Here is a 17,943-nt window from a genome sequence, read left to right as displayed (position 1 = left end):
AACTCCTTCAGTGTTATTCTTTTTATCCCTTCTTATTATTCATCTATCCTTTCTATAACAAAACCCAAATTTTCAGATTTTTTAATTGTTCATCAAACAAAATGAACAAAGTTGAATTGCACCTTAACACATTTTCTCTTCTCCACACTAAGTTTCTGTGACCCTCAACATCACATCAAGTATTAACCTAACTAGAATTATTGACTTTTCTAGTTCAGGTACTCGCGGATTCACAAACCATGGATATTCCCTGAAGCTACTGGGGTAAACATCACAGAATGATCCTAGTACAAAATCTATACTCTGAAATCAGAGAAAAGCCATTTAGCACTTGACAAGTGGTTGGAGAAAATGATAATCTTCACAAAGATGATCTTCAGCAAGTTAACTATGTGATTAATGCAACAAAGCGTCTTTTATTTGACACAAGGTAGACTGCAGACTCAGATGAGAAAAACACAAAGATGTTAATCACCTATGTGTTATGCACTGTGCTAAGCACAGGAAAGTAACTCACCTCAGCTATCCCCAAAAGCACTGATCCAGAATTATGAAAGTAACTAAATGTTTATTATATGTAGAATTTTTAAAAAACGATGACAGTGTTCTTATTGTAAATAAAGACAAAAGTTTTCATCAAAATAATTCTGTCCCCTTTAGCTTCATTAATCTTTGTCAAGACTATTACATGTATCTTTTCCTAATAGCATTTCCCTTAGTCATAAGTCATCATGAAATACTTTTTCCTACTACAAGATCTTTAGCACATGAAAACCAACCATCAAATTTCAAATTATATACTACCTAAGAAGACTTTTAAACTAAAATTGAAGTTACTCTGGTTTCCTGTCAAATCACATTTTAATACAAGGGACAACGTCTTCCACGAAAACTTTACTTCTTACTCATGTTGAATGTGCAACAGTGCACTGTTTGTAACAGCTGCCACAACATTATCCTATCAAAAGTATTTACTTGTCAGGGAATTAATTAACTGGATCATAAAAATGGCATGTAATTTTAACTCTGCATTGTTTTTTAAGGTTTTATTTATTTATCTGACAGAGATCACAAGTAGGCAAAGAGGCACGCAGAGAGAGAGAGGGGAAGCAGGCTCTCCATGTAGCAGAGAGCCCAACTCGGGGCTCGATCCCAGGACCCTGGGACCATGACGCAAGCCGAAGGCAGAGGCCCTAACCCACTGAGCCACCCAGGCGCCCCAGCTCTGCTTTTTTACCCAAATTAATTTTTAGAAGATAGAAACATACAATAAACTTACCTCATATTTTCTAATAATACCCCCAAAAGGTATTATAAGGTTTTAACTTTAATTAGCTAAAAGCTAAAACTACGTAAGAAACAACCAAGAGATATCCTTCAGTCCCACTACTAATGAAACAAAGATTTTCTAGATAAAATGAATAATTTTTTTCTTTTTTATTCCAGTTGACACTAAATATTCTAACTCCTACTTTAAAATGGAAGTTCAGTCCCCATGCAGATAAAATTCACTAAGACCTGGACATTTTAGGAAAACACAGTTAAAAATGATTTAAATCCTTCCCCCTTTTTGCACTAAAATCTACTACAAGTGCTTTCCAGGACTAATTGCAGCATATCCATTTCTCAATCACCACCACCATTACCTCATTAACCTTAAAAAAAAAAAAAAGTTTCTTCCCCCAGATGGGATAGTAAAGGAGCATCCAGGTGCAAGATGAAGTTCATATCTTCCTGTTGGGTCTACAACTGACTATGAGTGGTAGGAGTGAGAGTTCCCCGTGCTACATCTCCCAACTCCATTTTAATGAGGTTTCTCATTATTAATTTTCACAACCTCATCGCCAATTCTAGTTCCATTATAAACACAGGTGTACTGCCCTCCAGGATCTTCTTAACTCAAAGTTATGAACTCCTGGGTTGCATATGCCAATAGTCATTTTCAGACTTTTCTCCTCTAGGAATATTTCAGAATCACAGAAAACTATCTGTCCATTTCCAAAAGTCTTGGCAAGGTCAGGATAAATTTTGTATCTGTTTTTAGGTGGTTTGCACATAAATTCAGTTTTCCGGTTCAGTACTGATTAATTTATCAATGATAATCTTGGAAAATATAGTATCCTCCAAAGAGATAGCTAGTAACATAGAGAAAGGCCTCATAAAACTTAATTCTTTCTCTGACCTTCAAATGTGGTTCCACAATTCTATATTTAAGCTTACAAGGAAAAAACTTGTATCTTTTATGTGAATTACATAAAGACGCTTTTGGTTAAAAACAAAAACCCCAGTTACCTTAAACGCTGTGGGAAATGTATTATCAATCTCTTACACCAAGAAATCTGAAGACAGTCTTCACTTCCAGTACTAGAGGAAAAGGTAATTTAGATAAAGCCTCTTGCTTAGGACAAGAAAAGCTAGACATGTGTTTTAATAATCTGCTTGAAGACACTGGAAAACTAACAAGAGAAAATATTCACTGAAATGGGAACAGGAGAGGCTATGGATGCAGAAAGATGAAACTTGGATTTGGAACCACTATTCCCCTACAGGCATCTGCCAGTTCCAGAGAGGTGGCTGGAAGACTGAATGCCTTCTGACAGTCTTCAAATTCAAAGATACACAGATTAGACCAGCAAGGAGTCAAGAAGCCCTGGTGAACACCCCCTCCATTTTGGATACAGACTTTAAAGGTTTAGCCTTATTATTCCTAACAAGGGTAATTCAGACGAATGATACTAGAATAGGCTGCAACTTGCTCTAAAAAACAATTTTACAAATAAATGTGACACAATAATTTTTTTAATTTTAAAACTCAAGCCCAGTGAATATAAAGTGACATGAATTAAAGTCACAAGAACCAAAAAGACAATAGACAAAGGGGCCTCACTATTAGAGTTATTAGAGAATGATTCTAAAAGAAATTTTCTTATATTATTATTGTGTACAAGACAATAGAAAACAAGGTTGAGAATTTTGTGAGAGAATAAGAAACCATAAAAAGAAACCAAAGGAAATCTCTAAAACTGAAAAATTCTACAAACCAAATGAGAAAGTATAATAAAAAAAAACCCTCAATGAGCAAGTATAATAGCCTACATAAGACATAGCTTAAAGAAGTAATTAGAAGATATGATAAAAGAATATATTCAAGCTGAAGTAGAAGAGAAATAAGGATGAAAAATACAAAAAAAAAGGACCCAACACTATATGGCCAATTATCTCTAACAAAGCAACAAAGAATATCCAGTGGAGGGAGGTCTAGGTGGCTCAATCAGTTGAACATCTGACTCTTGGTTTGGCTCAGGTCATGATCTACGTTGTGGAATCAAGCCCACTTCAGGCTCCATGCTCAGTGGACAGTCTGCTTCTCTCCTTTTTTCTCTCTCTCTCTGCTCCTCTATGAGCATAAGTATGTGCTCTCTCTCTCTCAAATAAATAAATAAACCTTAAAAAAAAAAAACTTCAAAAAAAATATATCCAATGGAAAAAATAGTCTCTTCAAGGTGCTGGGAAAATTGGACAGCAATATGCAGAAGAATGAAACTAGACCATTTTCTTATACCATACACAAAAATAAATTCAAAATGGATGAAACACCTAAGTGTAAAACAGGAAACCATCAAAATCCTAGAGGAGAAAGCAGGGAGCAAACTCTCTGACTTTGGCAACACCAACTTCTTCCTAGGCATGTCTCTAGAGGCATGGGAAATAAAAGCAAAAATGAACTATTGGGACCTCATCAAGATAAAAACCTTCTGCACAGTGAAGGAAACAATCAACAAAACTAAAAGAAAACCACTGGAATGAGAGAAGATATCTGCAAATGACATAACAGATAAAGGGTTAGTGTCCAAAATCTATAAAGAACTTACAAATTCAATACCCAACAAATAATCCAGTTAAGAAATGGGCAGAAGACAAGAATAGACACTTTTCAAAAGAAGACATCCAGAGGGCTCATAAACACATGAAAAGATACTCAACATCACTCATCATCAAGGAACTATAAATCAAAACCACAATGAGACACCACCTTACACCTGTCAGAATGACTAAAATTAACTCAGGAAACAAAAAATGTTGGTGAGGATATGGAGAAAGGGAAACCCTTTAATACTGTTGGTGGGAATGCAAACTAGTACAGAGAAACAGTATGGAGTTTCCTCAAAAAGTTAAAAATAGAACTAACCTTGGGGGAGCCGGAGTGGCTCAGTGGGTTAAAGCCTCTGCCTTCAGCTTGGGTCATGATCCCAGGGTCCTGGGATGGAGCCCCGCATTGGGCACTCTGCTCAGCAGAGAGCCTGCTTCCTCCTCTCTCCTCTCTCTGCCTGCCTCTTGCCTACTTGTGATCTCTGTCAAATAAATAAATAAAATCTTTAAAAAAAAAAATAGAACTAACCTATGACCCACCAATTGCACTACTAGGTATTTATTCAAAGGATACAAAAATGCTGATTCAAAGGGACACATGCACCTCATTGTTTACAGCTGTGCTATCAACAATAGCCAAATTACAGAAAGAGCCCAAATGTCCAGCAACTGATGAACAGATAAAGAAGACATGGAGTGTGTGTGTGTGACAGAATATTAATCCCCCATCAAAAAGAATGAAATCTTGACATTTGTTATAACATGGAGAGAACTAGAGTATTAAGCTAAATGAAATAAGTCAGAGAAAGACAAGTATCATATGGTTTCACTCATACGCGGAATTTAAGAAACAAAACAGATGAACACAGGGGAAGGAAAGGAAAAAATAAAAAACAGAGAGGCAGACAATGCATAAGAGACAAATATAGAGAACTGAGGGTTGCTAGAGGGCAGGTGGGTGGGGGACTGGTTAAATGGGTGATGGACATTAAGGAGGACATTTGTTGGGATGAGCAGTGGGTGTTACTTTTAAGTGATGAATCACTAAATTCTAGTGAAGCCAATCCTATATTAAATGTAAACTAACTTGAATTTAAATAAAAATAAATAGATAAATAAGAAAAATACAAAAAAGGAAAGAAATACAAAGAATAAAGTTAAAATGTCATTCTAACAGATATGCCATTGGAATCCCAGAAGGAAAGGAGAGAGAACATACAGAAACAATACCTGCCCTCCCCCAAAAAACTTGCCAACTTCCCCCAAAAATGTTCTATAACCCACAAGCACATAAATAAAAAGAAATCACATACATCCCATTAAGAAATCCATATCTAAGAACATCGTCTTAAGATTTTATTAAGAAAAAGGGAAAATCTTAAGATCAGCCAGTTAAAGAACCAAAGTGCCTTGAAAAAAAAGCAACAAAAAGAACTGACTTAGGGCGCCTGGGTTGCTCAGTCAGTTAAGCATTTGCTTTCGACTCAGGTCATGATCCCAGGATCCTGGGATCGAGCCCCATATTCTCCCCCTGCTCATGCTCTCTACTTTTTGTCTCACTCTCTCAAATAAATAAAATCTTAAACACATACACACACAAACAGACTTCAACAGTGAAAGTCAGAACACATGTAATATTACCTTTACAGTGCTGAAAGAAAATAACTGCCAAACTAACATTCTATAAATACAGCAAAATAATAATAATAATAATAATAATAATAATAATAAAAATCTTTCAAGAATACTGGTAAAATAAAGACATTTTCAGATAAACAAAACACACTCATCCCAGAAGATGCACAATAAAAGAAACAATAAAGGACTCCTTCATACACAAGGAAAATTTATCTTAGATGTGGACAATACAAAAGATAAATGAAAACTGGAAATATGTGCATAATTCTAATTGAATACTGACTGCATAAAATAGTATCTTGGGGATTTTTAACATATATAGACTTAAAATAAATAAAGAAATGTCTTATAAGTCAGTAAAGGTAGAATTACAAGTGTTATAGAGCCCTTGTACTATATGGGAAAAGGCTAAAAGTATCAACAAATATTACACTTTGATAAATCAAGAATGTATATTGTAATCTCTAGGAAAGAGGCTGACAAACTATAACTCATAAGCCAAATTTGGCCTGCAGCCTTGTTTTGAATGGCCCCAAGCTAAGAATAATATCTCTTAAAAGCTTACGGATGCAAAAATCCTCAACAAAATATTAGCAAATCGAATCTAACAATGTATAAAAAGATTTATACACCATGACCAAGTAGAATTTATTCCAAGCAAGTAAGACTGGTTGAACATTAGAAAAATCAATTAATGTAATCTATTACATGAAGAGACTAAAGCAAAAAAAATCACACGATTTTATCAATAAATGCAGAAAAAGCATTTGACAAAATTCAACACAACTCAACAAATTAGGTATGGAGAGGAACTTTCTCAACTTGATAAGGAACATCTATAAAAAAATCTACAGCTAACACTGTATTTAGTGGTGAGAAAGTAGAAATGTTCTAAGATCAAGAACAAAAAAGAATGTCTCCTCTCACCACTCCTTTTTAATTTAACATCATAGTGGGAAGTCTTAGCTAATGAAGTAAGAAAAAATAAAATAAAAGGCATGTAAATACAGAAGGAATAAAACCATTTTTCTTTGTAGATGACATGACAGTATGTGTAGAAGACCCCCTCCCCCCCAAAAAATTCTCCTGGAATGATAAGCAATTACAGCAAGGCTTTACGATACAGAGTTAATATACAAAAAGTCTATAACTTTCCTATATATCAGCAACGAACAGATGGAATTTGAGATTTATGATACCATTTACATTAGTAACCCCCCAAAAAGAAAAAGCTCTAAATTTAATATGTGCTTTTTTAACATGAGGAAAATTACTAAACTCTGGTACAAGAAAAAATCAAAGAACTAAATATATGAAAGGGTATTTATTCTATGTTCATGGATAGGACGACTCAATACTGTCAAGATGTAAGTTCTTACAAACTTGATCTACAGTTTCAATACAATCCCCAAACGTTACTTTATGCTTATCAAAAACTAATTCAAACTAATTCAAAAATTTATGTGGTGAGGCAAAAGACACAGAATAGCCAATGCAGTACTGCAGAAGAACAAAGTCAGAAAACTGACACTATCTGACTTTGATATTTAACTATAAAAGCAAGAGTAATTAAGACGGTATAACATTGGGAGATCTGGGTGGCTCCGCCAGGTAAACACTGACATCTGACTCCGGGTATAGGCTCAGGTCATGACCTCAGCGTCATGAGACCAAGCCCCACATCAGGAACAGGGAGTCTGCTTGACATTCTTCCCTCTCCCCCTGCTCCTACCCCTACTGTGTGCATATTCTCCTCTCTTTCTCTCTCTCCCTCAAATAAATAAATTTTTAAAAAATTTTCTTTTTAAAATATTTATTTATTTGAGAGAGAGAGTGAACAAGAGCACGAGCAGGAAGATATGCAGAGGGAGAGGGAGAAGCAGGCTCCCCACTGAACAGAAAGCCAAACAAAGGGCTCAGTCCCAGGACCCTGGGATCATGACCTGAGCCGAAGGCAGAGACTTAACTCACTGAGCCACCTAACCCTAAGTGAACAAATCCTTAAAGGGTTTGCTATTGGCAATTTAACAGACAAATAGATCAATGGAATAGAATAGAGTCCATATATAGACTAAAACAAATATAGTCAACTGATCTTTGACACAGGAGCACATGCCAAAAAAAAAAAAAGTGGATCTAGGCAGACATTATACCCTTCACAAAAATTAGCTCAAATGGGTTATGTAAAATGTAAAATGCAAAACTATCAAATTCCTAGAAGATAAAAAAAAATCTCTGATATGACAGTAACTTTTTAGATACAACACCAAAGGCAAGATCCACACACAAAAAAAAAATAATAATAATAATTGGTAAATTAGACTTCATTAAAATTTAAAACTTCTACTCTATGAAAGACACTGCCAAGAGAATGACAAGAGAAGTCATACACTGGGAGGAAAATATTTGAAAAAGACGTATCTGATAAAGGACTGTTAACCAAAATATACAAAGTCAAATTGAGTAAGAAAAAAAATGGAATTAAAAACTGGCTCAAAGACCTTAACAGGCATCTCACCAAAGAAGATACATAAATTGCAGATAAGCATATGAAAATCAGATATGCAACATCATATGTTATTAGGGAATTGCAAATTGAAACAATGAGATACTACTACAAAACTATTATGATACTACTACAAAACTATTAGTACAACACCAAATGCTGGTGAAAATGTGGAGCAATAGGAACTCTAATTCATTGGTTTTACCATACAGCCCAACAACAGCACTCTTTCATAGTTACCCAAATTATCTGAAAACTTATATCCGCACAAAAAAACTGCACATGAATGGCTATAGCATCTTTATTCATAATTGCCAAATCCTGGAAGCAATAAGATGTACTTCAGCAGATGAATGGATAACTGTGGTTTATCCTAACAGTGAAGTATTATTCAGCCCTAAAAAGAAGTGAGCCATCAAGCCAGGAAAAGACATGAAGGAACCTTAAGTGCATATTACTAAATGAAAAAAAGCCATTCAAAACGGATACATATTATAGGATTCCAACTTTATGACATTCTGGAAACATTAAAACTATAAAGACATTTAAAAAATTAGTAGTTGCCAAGGGTTAGGAAAGAAGAAGAGATGAACAGGCAGAGCACAGAGGATTTTTAGAGCAGTGAAATTATTCTGTAGGATACTATAATCACAGAATACACAACAACACACATTTGTTAAAACCCACAGAATGGGGGCGCCTGGGTGGCTCAGTGGGTTAAGCCGCTGCCTTCGGCTCAGGTCATGATCTCAGGATCCTGGGATCGAGTCCCGCATCGGGCTCTCTGCTCAGCGGGGAGCCTGTTTCCTCCTCTCTCTCTCTGCCTACTTGTGATCTCTCTCTGTCAGGTAAATAAATAAAATCTTTAAAAAAAAAAAAAAAACCCACAGAATGCACAATACCAAGAGTGAACCTTAATGTACATTATGGACTATGAGTGATAATGACATGTCATGTAGGCTCATCATCTGTAACAAATTTACCACTCTGCTGTGGGATGCAGTAGTGAGGGAGGCTGTACCCGTGTGGAGGCAGGAGGTATATAGGAACCCTGTACTTCCTGCTCAATTTTTATGTAAACCTAAAACAGCTCTAAAGATGGAAAGAACACATAACAGAAACTCTACATGACCTGAAGAATCTAAAATACTTAACATAAAATATGCTGAACCTTCCTATAGGATAACCATGGAAGAATGCAGACAGAGAGGGAAAATTCGCATTACTCAAAACACTCTAAAAAAGGGTTTCTCAACCTTTGCACTACTGACCATTTAGACCAGATAATTCTTTGGACAGGGTGGGGGGGCCTATCTTGTACATTGTAGCATATTTAGTAACATTTCTAGTCTCTACCCCTTAGATGCCAGTAGAACCACCCCCCACCAAAAGGAAAAACAAAAGTTATCCACATTTGTACCCTAGGGGGGCAAAAATCACTTCTGGCCCTCCTTTGAGAATCATCCCTCCATTGAGAATTCGATTTAAAAGAAGGGAAGCAGGGAGATAAAATAGAACATAAATAAGTAGGGAAATAGGAAGAGTAAAGCAATAGACTTAGATACATGGATAATTACATTAAATTATATACAGTAATGCTTCAAATAATCAGAAATTTAAGAGAAAAATATAACCAACTATATAACTTTTTAAAACATATTTTTAAAAGGGAAGGGCATAAAGGTTGAAAGAAAAAAAGCAAAAACATAATTAAACACTAATCTAAAGACAGATAACAGAACTACACTAATATTAAATAAAGTAGATTTTAAGACCAAAAAAAAAACCAAATAGAAACAGCTCTAGAGATGAAAAAATACATTTGTAAAGATAAAAAAAGGCATTTGTAAAATTTGTAAATATAAAGATATATCTAGAAAACAATTTCCAGTAACTAGAAAATACACATTCCTTATAAAAATACACTTAACATTTATAAATACTGACCACACACTGGGTATTTCAAAAAAATCTAAAACATTTTTAAAAACCAAAATTACACAACTAGTTTTCTGACCAAAGTGCAATTAAACTAAAACTCAATACAAAAAAAGTAAAAAAAAGCTACATATGCTTAGAAAGAAGACATTTCTAAATAACATGAATTAAAGAAAAGGTCACAATAGAAATCAGAAAATATCCAGAAGTAAATGATAACTGATAATACAACTTAAAACTTTTGGAATAAGACTTCTACTTCTGGGATGATGAAGCAGAGGTACATTTCCATATTAATACCACTAATACAAATAAAAGTCCTGAATGGGGTGTGTGTGTGTGTGTGCACGCACGTGCGCGTACAGGACATATATAACACCTCTCCTCTGAAAAATGGAGACCAGAGGCAAACCAGCTAATAACCTCAGGATATAAAAATTGACAGACGGTGGGTTCCCAGGGTAATCTTTTAATACAAGATCTCCAACCTGGAGCTGAAGAAGCTAGCAATGGGTTCTGACTGGGGGGAAAAAATGCCTTAACAAAAGTCTGCTCTCTAGTCAAAGTAACAAGCAAGTAGCAAGACAAAAATGTTTTAGACAATAACGATCTACTCCAGGAAAATACTACAGAAAACACTATGACTCCACCACCAACCATGCCAGCAAAGGCCAGACTGAATGAGGTACCCTAATATCCTGGTTGGATGGTATACAAGAAGGCCAACTAGAAAGCTGGGACTCTCATCCCTGCTGAGCAGAAATGCAGCCCCACGCTTCTGCAATATCAGGGGAGACTACTTGGACACCCGAACTTCCACCCCTACCAAGAGAAAGGAAAAACACCTACCTCACCGTGCTGAAGTACCATCATAACCATCAGTAGAGAGACAAGTCTGGCACTATCACTCAACAGTAACAAGGCTATTCTTTCTAGGGAATGACAGTGGAGACCACATGAGGAGCCAAAACTCCATGCCACCCAGCAATGATGATGATCTCCCACAACTCAGGTGTCAACAGAAGCCAACTGGGGAACCTAGACTTCTGCCCCCATCTGGCAATAATGAAGTAGCATTTCCCCTCTTTCCTGTGCCAGAGATGTCAGGAAAAGCCAGAACAGGAAACACAGTCTCATAACATTATACTCCCAAATGTCCAGGTTTCAATAGAAAATCACTATCCAAACCAAGAATAGGGAAGATCTTGGGGCATATGAGTGGCTCGGTCAGTTAACTGTTCACCTCTTGGTTTTGGCTGAGATCACGACCTCATTGGTCACGCGATGGAACAGTCAGACTCTACACTCAGCAGGGAGTCTGCTTGAAGATTCTCTCCCTATGCCCTTCCTCCCAACTCCCATACACATCCTCTCTCCTCTGTCTCTCTCTCTCTCTCTCCCTCTCTCCCCTTTCTCAAATAAATATTAGAAATTAAGAAAGAAAGAAAGACAGACAGACAAGGAAGATCTCAAATTGAATGTAAAAGAACAACTGAAAGATGTCAACAGTGAGCCAACAGATGTATTAAAGTTAGCTGACAAAGCTTTTAAACAAGTCATGTTAAAAAATATTTCAATGAGTGCGGCGCCTGGGTGGCTCGAGAGCCTGCTTTTCCCCCCTCTCTCTGCCTGCCTCTCTGCCTGCCTGTGATCTCTCTCTCTCTGTCAAATAAATAAAATCTTTAAAAAGAATTTTTCAATGACCAATTGCAAATAAGCTTGAAATAAACAAAAAAAAAAAAAAGAGAAAAACACAGCAAAGAAATACAAGTGTCAGCAAAGAATAAAAGATATAAAAAAGAACCAAGTAGGAACTATAGAACTGTAAAAATATAATGACCAAAATAAAAATCTAACTATGAGCTCAACAGCAGAAACAGAAAAGAATTAGTGAACTGGAAGACAGAATAGAGATTACCGAACCTGAACAACAGAAAAGAAACATAAAAAGTAAATAATAGATGTTCAGAAACTTGGACTAAAATAAAACATTTACCATTTGTGTCATCAGAGTATGGTTCCATTTATAGGTAATATCTAATATATCCCAAGTCCACAGAGATAGAAAGTATACTGGTGGCTATAAAGGGCTGCAGGGAGAGAGAAAGAGTGACTGCTTAATGGACAAGAGTTATCTTTGGAGGTGATAAAATGTTTTGGAACTAGACAAAGGTGGTAGACATACAACACTATGAACACACAAAATGCCACCCAACTGCACACTTTAAAACATTATATTTTGTTATATGAATTTTACCGCAAGATTTAAGAAAAAGAAGAAGAAACAGCAAACTGGGAACTGAAAGGCACCAATTTCGTGAAAGATGTATACAAAAAGAATATAGTCGGGGCACTTGAGGGGTGCAGTTGGCTAAGTGTCAGACTCTTGGTTTCAGATCATGTCGTGATGTCAGGGTCATTAGATTGAGCCCTGCGTCGGGCTCCATGCAGCATCTGCTCAGGACTCTCCTTCTCTACCCACCACCCCTCACCCCGCCCAATCTCTTGCTTTCTCTCTCAATTAAAAAAAAAAAAAATCTTTAATCAAAAAAAAAAAAAAAGAAGAAGAAGAAGAACAAAAAAAAAAAAAAAAGAATTAAAAGAAGAAGAAGAAACACTCTTGATTCTAAAATCTTCAGTGCCTTCCTTTCAAAACATGATCACAACAAGGATGTCCATTATCACCAATTTTATTTGACACTGTACAAAAAAATGTGGAACAAAAGTATAAAAGGTAAAAATAATTGGAAAAGGAAATATGAAACTTTCCTTATATATAGATGTTCTAACTGTGTATATAGAAAATCCAAAAGAACTTGTAAAGAAATCATTGTAAGTTAATATGATTACTAGGTAGAGGAATATATAAAAAATTAATTGCACCTATGTATCAGCAACAAAATATTTTATTTTTTTTTTAAAGATTTTATTTATTTATTTGACAGAGAGAGATCACAAGTAGGCAGAGAGAGAGAGAGGAAAAAGCAGGCTCCCTGCCGAGCAGAGAGCCCGATGCGGGACTCGATCCCGGGACGCGAGATCATGACCTGAGCCGATGGCAGTGGCTTAACCCACTGAGCCACCCAGGTGCCCCAGAAACAAAATATTTTAAAGACATTCTTAACAGCATCAAAACACAACAAATGCCTAGGCAAAAGATGTGCAAACCATTATACAGATACGATTGGAAAAACTAAAAAATACCTAGGTAAACAGATATGTACCATACACTGGAAAATAATATTCTAAAGATATAAATTCTCCCCCAAACTGATCTATAGATGCAACACCAATCAATATATCCTAGCAAGTAGGTGTATGTGTGCACATGTGTGTGCAGGGATGTGTGTGTGTGCATGTGAAATTAAGCACATTGATTCAGAAATTTACATGGAAATGCAAAGGCCAGAAACATTTTTAAAGAACAGCAGAAACAATTTTAAAAAACAAGATGGGAGGACTTAAACTACTGGATATCAAGACATTTTAAATCTACAGTAATTAAGCTGTTATGGCATTTAATTATAATTATAGACAAAGAAATCAACAGATCAGAATACAGCCCAGAAACACATCCACCGATGTAAGATATTTAAAACCACAGGCAGTTTTGCTCATCAGCGAAGAAACAGAAGTCTGCAATAAAAGGTACTGGGACAACCAGATCACTTTATGTAAAAAAAAAGAAAAGAAAGATAGAAACCTGGGCCCAACTTTGCAACAGTAAAATTAACTGTAGTTGGACGGAAGCTTTAAACATGAAAAAGCAAAATAACAAAGCTAGAGAGTATTTTCAATAACTCAGGGCAGGGGAAAAAAACAAAGAAAGCTAAAAGGCAATTCCCTGTAAAAGAAGACTGAGCTGGGCGCCTGGGTGGCTCAGTGGATTAAAGCGTCTGCTTTCAGCTCAGGCATCCCAGGGTCCTGGGATCGAGCCCCCACATCGGGCTCTCTGCTCAGCGGCGAGCCTGCTTCTCCCCTCTCACTCTGCCTGCCTCTCTGCCTACTTGTGATCTCTGTCAAATAAAGAAATAAAATCTTTAAAAAAAAAAAAAAGAAGAAGAAGAAGAAGACTGAGCAACTTTTCTTTGTTGACAGGCCATTTGGATATCCTCTTTTGTGAAATGTGTATTTGAACCTTTTGCCCAATTATTTTTATCGAACTGTTTGCATATTCATATATGCATATTACATATTCATTAAAATAATAATGAGAAAGCCAAAAAGACTAACAATAACACATTTGAAGAAGATGGGAAGCAACAAGCTGTGCTGTAAACTGGCATGTCCACGTTAGAAAAAAATGAGCATTATCTACTTAAGTTAAAGATCTGTATATACTATGACTCAACAATTCCTCTACTTGAAATATACTCAACTGAAATGCTAGTACAAGTACACCAAGAGATTTCTGTTGTAATATTACTGTTAGTAACAGTAGTATTCCCAAACGAAACCTAGAAAAAAACCAAATGTCCATTAAAACAGATGATGACACAAATTGTGGCACAATGAAACTAGCACTATACAGCAATCAAAAGGACCTACATATATATTCTACACAGGTGAACATCAAACACAGACTGTGCAAATGAAAGAAGCCAGGCACAAAAGCATATAAAATTATTCTAAACATAAAGTGCAGAAAAAATTAAAAACAGGCAAAACTCTAGTATAGTGGATGCATGCTTAGGTTTGTTTAGGTTATAAAACTATAAAGAGAGAAAATTATTAACATAAGAATCAGGAGAGTATAACCTGAGAAAGGCTGGCAGTGTTCTACTTCTTAATAGTCATGGTTACATGGGGGTTTACTTTGTAAATCATTCAAAAGGACAGTTTCTGTGCACTTTTCTGCTTTTTATAATTCAGGTTTGTTTGTTTTTTAAAGCATTCAGAATCCAGAATTCTAAAATTCAAAGTTTTAAATTTTTATTCAAAAATTGGGCTCAGTATCATCAAGATTCCTGGTCTTTTTCATTGAAAATGAGTACAGAAAACCTCCTTTGAGAGAAATAGGAGGCCTGGAAGGGAGAGATCTCACACACCACCACTCACTGTTGTTTATAATATATATTATATATTTATATATTACTGTTCTTCCCAATGGGAAGAAGCTTACTTTACTACTTCAGCAGGAGGAAACAAGATCTTCTCCTTCCAGCAACACAACAATCAATGAGAATTACAACTCAGCCACTGAAAAGCTACCACAACCCCAAACTCTCACTCCTCTCTAATGGACTTTCTTTCCTAACAGCCTCTCCCAAATCCTTCCTTTCCTGTATAAAATAATGCTCCTCCCCTTTGTTCTCTGGGCTTGCTTATGAACTTGGGATATAGTTTCTATATCCCGAATTGCATTTGGGGGTATTTGTTCTACTATTCCTGAATAAACTCTTTTTGCTAGTGAAATGACTGGATATGTTATGTTTAAGGTTGACACCATACTTCTGCCAGCACATCCTGTGAGTTTAACTCTCCTTATGGTTCTGAAGCTATCACAACTTCAGACATCACATGGTTCCAGAAACAGATCATTAATCCACCAGTTCTCCTAGGTTTAGTCTTTTTGTTTTCAACGTAAAATTTACATTTAATAAAATACACAAGTTTAAATATATAATTCCATGAGCTCACAAAGAATCCAAGAGTATTCTACTGTTTAAGTATCATATTTTTACCCATTTTCTTACTGATGGGCATTTGGATTATTTCTGGTTATTATGAATATTAATTACAAATAAATCTACTAGGAACATTCTTGTACAAAACTTTTTGTGGACATGTCTTCAGTTGGAGAGGGGGTAAAAATATAAGTGTAAATAATTGTTGCATCATGGAGTATATGCTTATAAGAAACTGACAAATTTTTTTCCATTGTGGTTATACTATTTTCTGTTCCAACCAAAAACATGAGAGTTGTTTGCTCAACATTTTTGCCAAAACTTTGCCAAAAACTGTGTTGCCAGTTGTCAGAAGACAAACAAGACATCTGGGGAAAATGGCAAAGTATGAGGACCCATAGCTCACCCTGTCCCACAAATACAGAAACAACCATAAAACGAATAACAAAATGGCAATAAGTACATACCTATCAATAATTACTTTATATGTAAATAGACTAAATGCTCCAATCAAAAGACACAGGGTGATGAAATGGATTAAAAAAACAAGACCCATCTATCTGCTGCCTACAAGAGACTCATTTCAGACTTAAAGATACCAGAGATTTAAAATGAAGGGATGGAAAAGCATTTATCATGTAAATGGATGTGAGAAGAATTACCAGAGGAGAAATATTTCTATCAGACAGAAGAGATTTTGAAACAAAGACTAATAAGAGACAAAGAAAAACAGTATATCATCATAAAGGGGATAACCCAACAAGATATAACAATTGTAAATATTTATAAGCCCAACATGGGAGCACTCAAATACATTAAAACACTTAATAACAAATAGAAAAGAACTAATGGATAGTAATACAGCAAGGGTAGGGGATTTTAACAACCCAGTTACACAAATGGTCAGATCTTCCAAAAAGAAAATTGACAAGGAAATGGAGACTTTGAATGACACACTGGGCCACATGGATAAATTCAGATATACTCAGAACGTTCAACCCTGAAACAGCAGAATACATGTTCTTTCCAGTGCACATTCTCTAGAACAGAACATTTTCCAGAACAGGTCACATATTATAATAAAACAAGTCTCAACAAATTAAAAAAGATTAAATTCATACTAGGCATCTTTTCTGTCCACAATACTATGAAAAAATAAAACAACCACAAGAAAAAATCTGGAGAGAGCACAAATACATGGAGATTAAATAACATGCTACTAAACAACGGGTCAACCAAGAATTCAAAGAGAAAATAAAATATACATAGAGAACTAATGAAAAAGAAAAAAATGATCTAAAATCTTTGGGATACAGCAAAAGCTGTTCTAAGAGGAAAGTTTACATCAGTATAGGCCTACCACAAGAAGGAAGAAAAGTCTCAAATAACACAGTCTTACACCTAAAGGAGCTAGAAAAAGAACAAAACCCAAACTGAGTAGAAGGAATGGCATAGTAAAGGTTAGAGCAGAAATAAAGAAAACAGAAACTAAAAAAACAATACATCAATGAAACCAGGAGTCAGTTCAATGAAAAGATCAAGAAAACTGATGAACCTTTAGCCACTCTCATAAAAAAAGGTAAAAGAATCAAAGAGGACTCAAATAAACAAAATCAAAAATGAAAGGGGATAAATAACAAGGGATACCACAGAAATACAAACAGTTGTAAGAGAATATTATAAAAAAATTATGTACTAACAAATGGACAACCTAAAAGAAACTGGTAAATTCCTAGAAACAGGAATTTAGGAGTAACCTCCTAAAACTGAATTAGGAAGAAACAGAAAATTTGAAAAACCAATTACCTGTGTGTACCTGTTGTGATGAATACCAGTGATGTATGGAAGTGCTGCACTATACTCTATACCTGAAACTAATACCATACTGTACGTTAACTGGAACTCTCATAAAACTTTTTAAAAATTAAAAAATACCATCTTCTTTAAAAAGTTCACCAGTTGCTTTTTACTTTCTTTAAATTCCAGTGTAGTTAACATACAGTGTTATATTAGGTTCAGTATACAATACAGTAAGTCAATAATTTTACATATCACTCTTTGTTCATCGAGATAAATATACTCTTAATTCCCTTCACCTGTTTCACCCATTCCCCTCAACCTCCAACTCTGGTAACAATCTGTTTGCTTTCCATAGTTCAGAGTCTTTTTTTTTTTTTTTTTTTTGGTTGGCCTTTTTAAATTTTTCTTTTGTTCATTTGCTTTGTTTCTTAAATTCCACATATGAGTAAAATCATAAGGTATTTGTCTTTCTCTGACCTACTTCACTTAGCTTTATATCCTCTAAATCCATCTATGTTGTTGCAAATGGCAAGCTTGCTTTCTTTTTATGGCTGAATGATATTC

The 17,943-nt window shown here is 35.4% G+C and overlaps 1 protein-coding gene across 5 annotated transcripts in view; it reads right to left on the bottom strand.

Annotated features, from left to right (window-relative positions):
* The window catches only part of CEP83 (centrosomal protein 83), a 140,010-nt gene that overhangs the window by 84,890 nt on the left and 37,177 nt on the right, over window positions 1-17,943 (bottom strand). The window contains exon 1 of one of the 5 annotated variants that reach the window (XM_032346764.1): window positions 4,190-4,219. The exons of the other annotated variants lie outside the window; for them this stretch is intronic. The gene's annotated coding sequence lies outside the window, so the exon portion shown is untranslated. Of the gene's footprint in view, window positions 1-4,189; window positions 4,220-17,943 lie in introns of those variants that run through there. 5 annotated transcript variants of the gene reach the window in all.

This window comes from Mustela erminea, chromosome 6, assembly GCF_009829155.1.
Source record: "Mustela erminea isolate mMusErm1 chromosome 6, mMusErm1.Pri, whole genome shotgun sequence".
NCBI lineage: Eukaryota > Metazoa > Chordata > Mammalia > Carnivora > Mustelidae > Mustela > Mustela erminea.
Note: the sequence above shows the minus strand (reverse complement) of the source record. Positions and strands in the feature narration are given on the sequence as shown.